The sequence below is a fragment of the Netta rufina genome (assembly GCF_964035555.1).
Source record: "Netta rufina genome assembly, chromosome: 3".
NCBI lineage: Eukaryota > Metazoa > Chordata > Aves > Anseriformes > Anatidae > Netta > Netta rufina.
The window spans coordinates 47,160,195-47,166,158 of NC_140125.1; positions in this window are offsets into that span (position 1 = coordinate 47,160,195).

Genomic DNA, 5,964 nt, shown 5'->3' on the forward strand with positions numbered 1-5,964 from the left:
GTGTTTAAGAAATTGTTAATGTTCAAAAGCTAATAAAAGATGAATACAAAATCACAAAGAGTTCGGTTAAATTAAATTCTTCCATTTCTGTTTCAGCATTACCAAGTTTCCCATTGCTGCATTTGTGATTCTATGCAGGACTTTACTTTTATGTTATTGATACTGCCATGTGTTATGGTACTGATCTAACGTAACACACTGAGGCCCAGGACAGTATTAGGGCACTACATAGGGTGTTAGCCCTCGAAGGCTGGGATTGCTCTGCTTAGTTCCTGTCTCTGAAACTGGTAGTCAGCTGTCTGTGTGTACTACTGATTGCAGTCAGTACTGAATAACATGAGTATGGGTGGTATTGATGCTACAATTTTAAATACCCACAGTAACAAATGGTACTAGGATTGCTGAATGTGAGTACTGTAGTGACTCTTGTGATGGCAGCCTTGTTCCCCTACCTGTGCAATCCAGCTCCATTGTGTTGTTCCCTTATGCCAGTCTCCTCCAAGGAGCAGTGGTATCCTTGCAAAACCTCTCCACACAGCAGTAGGAAAGGGGAAATGGGAGGCAAGCCATGCTGTTCTGCCCCTTAAGTGGGAATACCTGAAGCAGTTTTGCCCAGGATCGTATCTAGTGCAATGGCTGGGGGGCACTTCAGGACGCCATCTTCTACTCCTTTTCACAGCAGAAGCTGTGTGCAGAATGCTCACGTATGTACATTTTAGATTATTTAGATGCTTGGCACTTCTTTGCGTAAAAGTCAGTTGTTTTTAAAAAGCTTTTGTATCTTCCCAGAAGTTAGGCAGGTGGAAGCTGTCAAAATCAAGCAATGTTAATGGGATGTAGTGGTTTTATGCTAGCCATGTGAATGTGAACAGAGGCGTGAACAGAAGAATCACCATTCTTCATTCCTGCATTTCTGCCATCTTCTGTATGAGAAAAGGCAAGGAAACAAAGTGCTTGGAAAGACAAGAGTGTACTTGGTTTCTATGGAATCTTTTTAAGATGACTAACATTATTTCCTTTCACTTACAAAAATTATCTTTGCCTAAAGAAAGCAGAGGCTTGTGAAAATGCATTCCTCTGAAAAGGACCAGCCCAAGGCTTGTACACTTCCAAAATCTTGAATTCTTTTAAATAGTACTTAAATGGTACATAGGTTTTGGGTGGACTATAGCATGAAAAACAGTTAGAATGAATGATAAGTTATAATTACCATCATAAGCTTTTAAAAGAAACAAGGTTTTTGTTTGCTTGTTTGTTTTTGTTAATGGTCTTTATTTATTTATTTATTTATTTATTTCCTTTGGTGAAGTCCTGTGCTCTCTTTCTCCATTCCAAGTTCACAGAGTACAGTGCCACGTCCTTGGTTATTTAATCTGATCTATAAGGGAAGCAGAAACCATCAGACCATTGCAAGAACATCTTGTTCAACAGTTTTCAGTCACTAGTTAGGTTGTGAACACAATTCTTAATTAGAACAATAGACTTCTCAAAATCTTACTAGAAATATTGTCATCCTGGGAGCAGGTGTGGCATGAAAAAGTTTGCCACTTGTTTCAATTCCTTCTTCCTCTCCACAGTTGCAAGGAAAGCCCGAACTTAGAAGCAACGGTAGCATTATTGGTTCCTGTACAGGCATTTGCTTAATGGAAGCTTGAATCGATAAGCCTGATTTTTTTTTTTTCTTTTTAATTGCAGTATAAATTATATTTTCTTTTATATTGCCAAATAATGCTTAGGGAGACAAAATTTACAGTATAAGAGTTCTCTGCAGTTCAATCATAATGCGTTAGTTTAAGCAAAGTCAACAGCTGCAAATACCTGCTTCAGAAGGAACTAACATGGACACTAACAGCCTTCATGGTGTAATGCTCAAGGGTAAAGCTTAATCTTATCAAATAGAGTCAGCAGATACAAACAAGAGTCAGAAAATACCAGCCTCTGCAGCAGAGTAGACAGTGTAGCTTCCATGCACTTTTCAGCCTCATTTTCAAATGCAAGAAATGTAAGGGAGTTACCAGGTTTTAAAACGTTGAGGAGAAATTGTATTATCTGAAACAGGAGAGGGAGAGGGAGACTGCAAAGTCAGCAGCATGCTAAGCAACATCCTGCTACTGAATAAAAAAAATGATTGATTGATGAAGGCTAATTCAAGGTGGGCTAAAAGTCACCTTATAGACAGATTCAAATGGTTGAGGTTGGCAGGAAGCTCTGGAGGTCCCCTGGTCCAAACCCTGCTCCAGCAGGGTCACCCAGAGCAGGCTGCCCAGGGCCATGTCCAGGTGGGTTGTGAAGTTCTCCAAGGAGGAGACTCCACAACTTTCTGGGCAACCTGTGCCAACAGCTTCCTGATGGTTAGCCAGAACCTCCTGTGTTCTAGTTTGCACCCACTGCCTCTTGTCGTGGCACTGGGCACCACTGGAAATAGCCTGGCTCCATACTAAGTACGCTCAAGTACTGTTTAAGGGACAAATCTGAGGTATTGTATTTGCCTGAAGAAAAAAACCAAACACTCAAATTCCTTTTATTTTGGCAATGCTATTATTACACATTTAGTATTTCAATTTGCTGTGATTAATATATTTGCAGCGCTACACACAACTGCCCTTGTTTGTTGTTTGACAATCCCACCTGCGTAGCTTCTAGGAAGCTTCTTAAAAGCTTTTTATGAAAGCTTTTTAAAAACAACTGACTGATTTTTATGCAGAGAAGTGCAAGACATTATAAAACATTAGTGATGTATACAAGAGATGCTTTAAGGGCTGTGTCTGGATGTGGACAACCAAAAGAGCAGATGAATGAATGGTAGCACCAGTTCAGATCAAAGATCATGTCCAGCCTTTGTGCTATCTCTAGCAATGGCCCACAGCCGGATACCAACCTTGGCAATTGCTTTTCATTAGAATGTATATAATTTTAAGAGTTTGATTAACACAATTTAAATACAAGAGGTAAACAAAAGTATATTGGAAGCCTTAAAAATCACTTCAGTTCTGAAAAGTGTCACTCACTTCCTTAAGCAAAATAAAATCTACCAGCCTTGAAGAACCAACACTGCCTGGGGAAGATGAGAGTTTTATTTTTTTTCTGCATCATTAAATAAATTAACTAAATCCCACCAGGGGAGTTGTTTGTGCAGTTTCAGTGCTTTAAAACTCTAGTCAACTCCACAAAGGGATTAAGCTTGTTTATATCCTTTGTCTGTCTGCTCTCTCATGCAAAATGCCTAAGTATCCCTTGGTGCGTAGGTTAGAGCACAGGCTGTTCCATTTCCATGGACATCCCCTCTTCCTAGACCACACACCGATTATTCTTTTCTTCTCTCTTGTTCCCTCACCCTCTACCTGGCCTGTGTGCAGGTGGCCAAGAAGGCCAACAGCATCCTGGCTGGTATCATGAATAGTGTAGCCAGCAGGAGCAGCGAAGTAATTGTCCCCCTGTACTCTGCTCTGGTGAGGCTGCACCTTGAGTGCTGTGTTCAGCTTTGGGTCCCTCACTACAAGAAGGACATTGAGGCCCTGGAGCGTGCCCATAGCAGGTTTGGGGAGGCCTTATTGCTCTCTACTGATACCTGAAAGGAAGGTGTGGGGAGCTGGGGATCGGTCTCTTCTCACAGGTAACTAGTAATAGGACTAGAGGGAACGGCCTCAAGTTGTGCCAGGGGAGGTTGAGGTTGAGATTGGAAATTAGGAGACATTTCTTCTCAGAAAGAGCAGTCAGGCACTGGGACAGGTTGCCCAGGGAGGTGGTGGAGTCACCATCCCTGGGGGTGTTTAAGAAAAGGTTGGACGTGGTGCTTAGGGACATGGTTTAGTGGCTGATATTGGTGGTAGGGGGATTCCTGGGCCAGGTGATCTTGGAGGTCTTTTCCAACCTTAATGATTCTGTGATTCTATGTACTAGGCTTCCTTTGGCCGCATAGTAGTCCAATTTCAGACAAATTTGGCATGAATATGAGATTGTGAAAAGCAGCCTCTATTCATTTCCTTTGTTAAGCATGTTAGCGTGGTCCTGAGTCTCAGTAGCTCAGAATGGGGTGCCCTGCTCTGTGACCTCTGGGTCCATTCTTCTGGTTGACACCCTGAGGTAACTGCATATGGCTTTAGGCTGTGAATCCTAAAACACAAGCATGAAATGGGTGTTGAGGCATTCAACTCATCCAAAGTGTAACACGCACAGGCATACAGAGTCGTGCTCTTCAGTTAGCTCTCCATGTGCACATCTATTTGTGCTTAAGGCCACATCCAGGCCCTGGTCTGCAAACACCTTCATAACTCAGTTAAGCCAGAAGGCCTGGGGGCTGAGTTATGACGTGGGACTGCATACAAAGTAAGTGGGAGCAGGCTTCCCTGCCAGCAGACAGCTGGTTGGCAGCACTGAACAGGAGCAGAAGATGTGAGGAGCAGAGCAGAGCTCTCTCCAGTGCTCCTGGCCTTAGCAGGAGCAGCAACCAGTCACCACTGCCCAGCTGATGCACCAAGAGCCTCTGCAGGTGAGCCAAGTCACATAAGTGCAGACAGTCTAAATACCTACAGCAGCAAAGCAGTAGCTGCTGGCTCTGATGGTGTGGACAGGGGATTTTCAGAGGGATGTCTCTCTATATATGTCCACTGCAGCTCTGGTGCAGTTGCGCTTCAGGCAGCTGTGCTCTGTTAGATCTAGCTGTGAGCACCACATAGCCAAGGCCATAGTAGGTTAGCGGCGCCACTAACCACGTTATTGCTGCCTGATGATGATACTGAGAACACAAAGGGAAAATATCAGGCATTTGCAAGTCACTTTCCTAATAATGGAGCAATCCATGGTGAGGAATGGTATATTTATCCTAAATTCAGACTGTCTTGCTGCTCAGGCAGCTTCTTTCACAAGGCTCATGTCACACCTTCCCTTCCCGCGGGTTAGGATTCCCTGCTATATAAAATTGCCTTAGGTCACCCAAACCTGATATAAATCATGCATTTTTGAAGGAATTTCAAATTCTTGTGCTTTGGAGATAAAGAGTTTTGGTATACAGGCTAATTGAGACCTTATGTGGGAGATGAGCAATTTATTATATGCTTGTGTACTATGATCTTTGTTACTCCTTTACCCAAAAACCTGACTGGATGGACATAGATTGGGCAGGGATTTGTTAAACCCCAAGAGCAGCGATGGCCAGGAGTGCCTCCAGATGGGTGGTATGAATCCCCTGTGTATCTTCAGCACGAAAATCACAGCACTGACATTCAGATACAGTGTGCAATTTGAAGGACTGACGTTTTAGTTGTCTTTTATTAACAACAACAACAAAAAAGCTAAAATTATCATATTTAATAAGAAAATTATTGAAGAATCCCATGGTGCTGTTCGTAAGAAATACTTTTCTGAGAACAACCTCAGTTACCAGAAAGCAGGCTGTTCACCGAAGACTTTTCTGTAAGTCACACAATCATTTTCATTAGGAACCTGTGCTGAGCATGTACATCAGAGAAGAGAAGTCAAAACAAAATTAGCAAGAACCAAAAGAACAGCAGTTACCCTGTAATAATTACCATCTCCATAAACAAGCCTGATGCATCCCAGTAGGCACCTGCCACCAGATTACTAACTTCTGCTTATTACGGCTGAGTAAAACGTGCTGTTGCCAGCCTTGAGGACAGGCTGCCCTCTTGACAGTTCCTCAGCTGCAGGCAGAGGAGCCATGCACACTCCCAGGGGAGGCACGATGCTTGCTGGGGCAGGAAGAGCTGTCACATCACACAAGTGCTCTCATTTTAGCCCATCAACCTTCCACAGACCTTATTGCTTAGGTTCAGCTGTGATCATGAAAATCACAATGCAGATGTCTTGTGCTATCAGTTCCCAGTGCCAGCTACTGCACGTTCCTTTTCAAAATAATGTTGTGAAGGGACTCCTAGACCTTGTTTCTCAGGTATTTGCCAAATGCCTGAGGCATGCATTTCAGAAAGACTTACTAGCCAGGAGGCT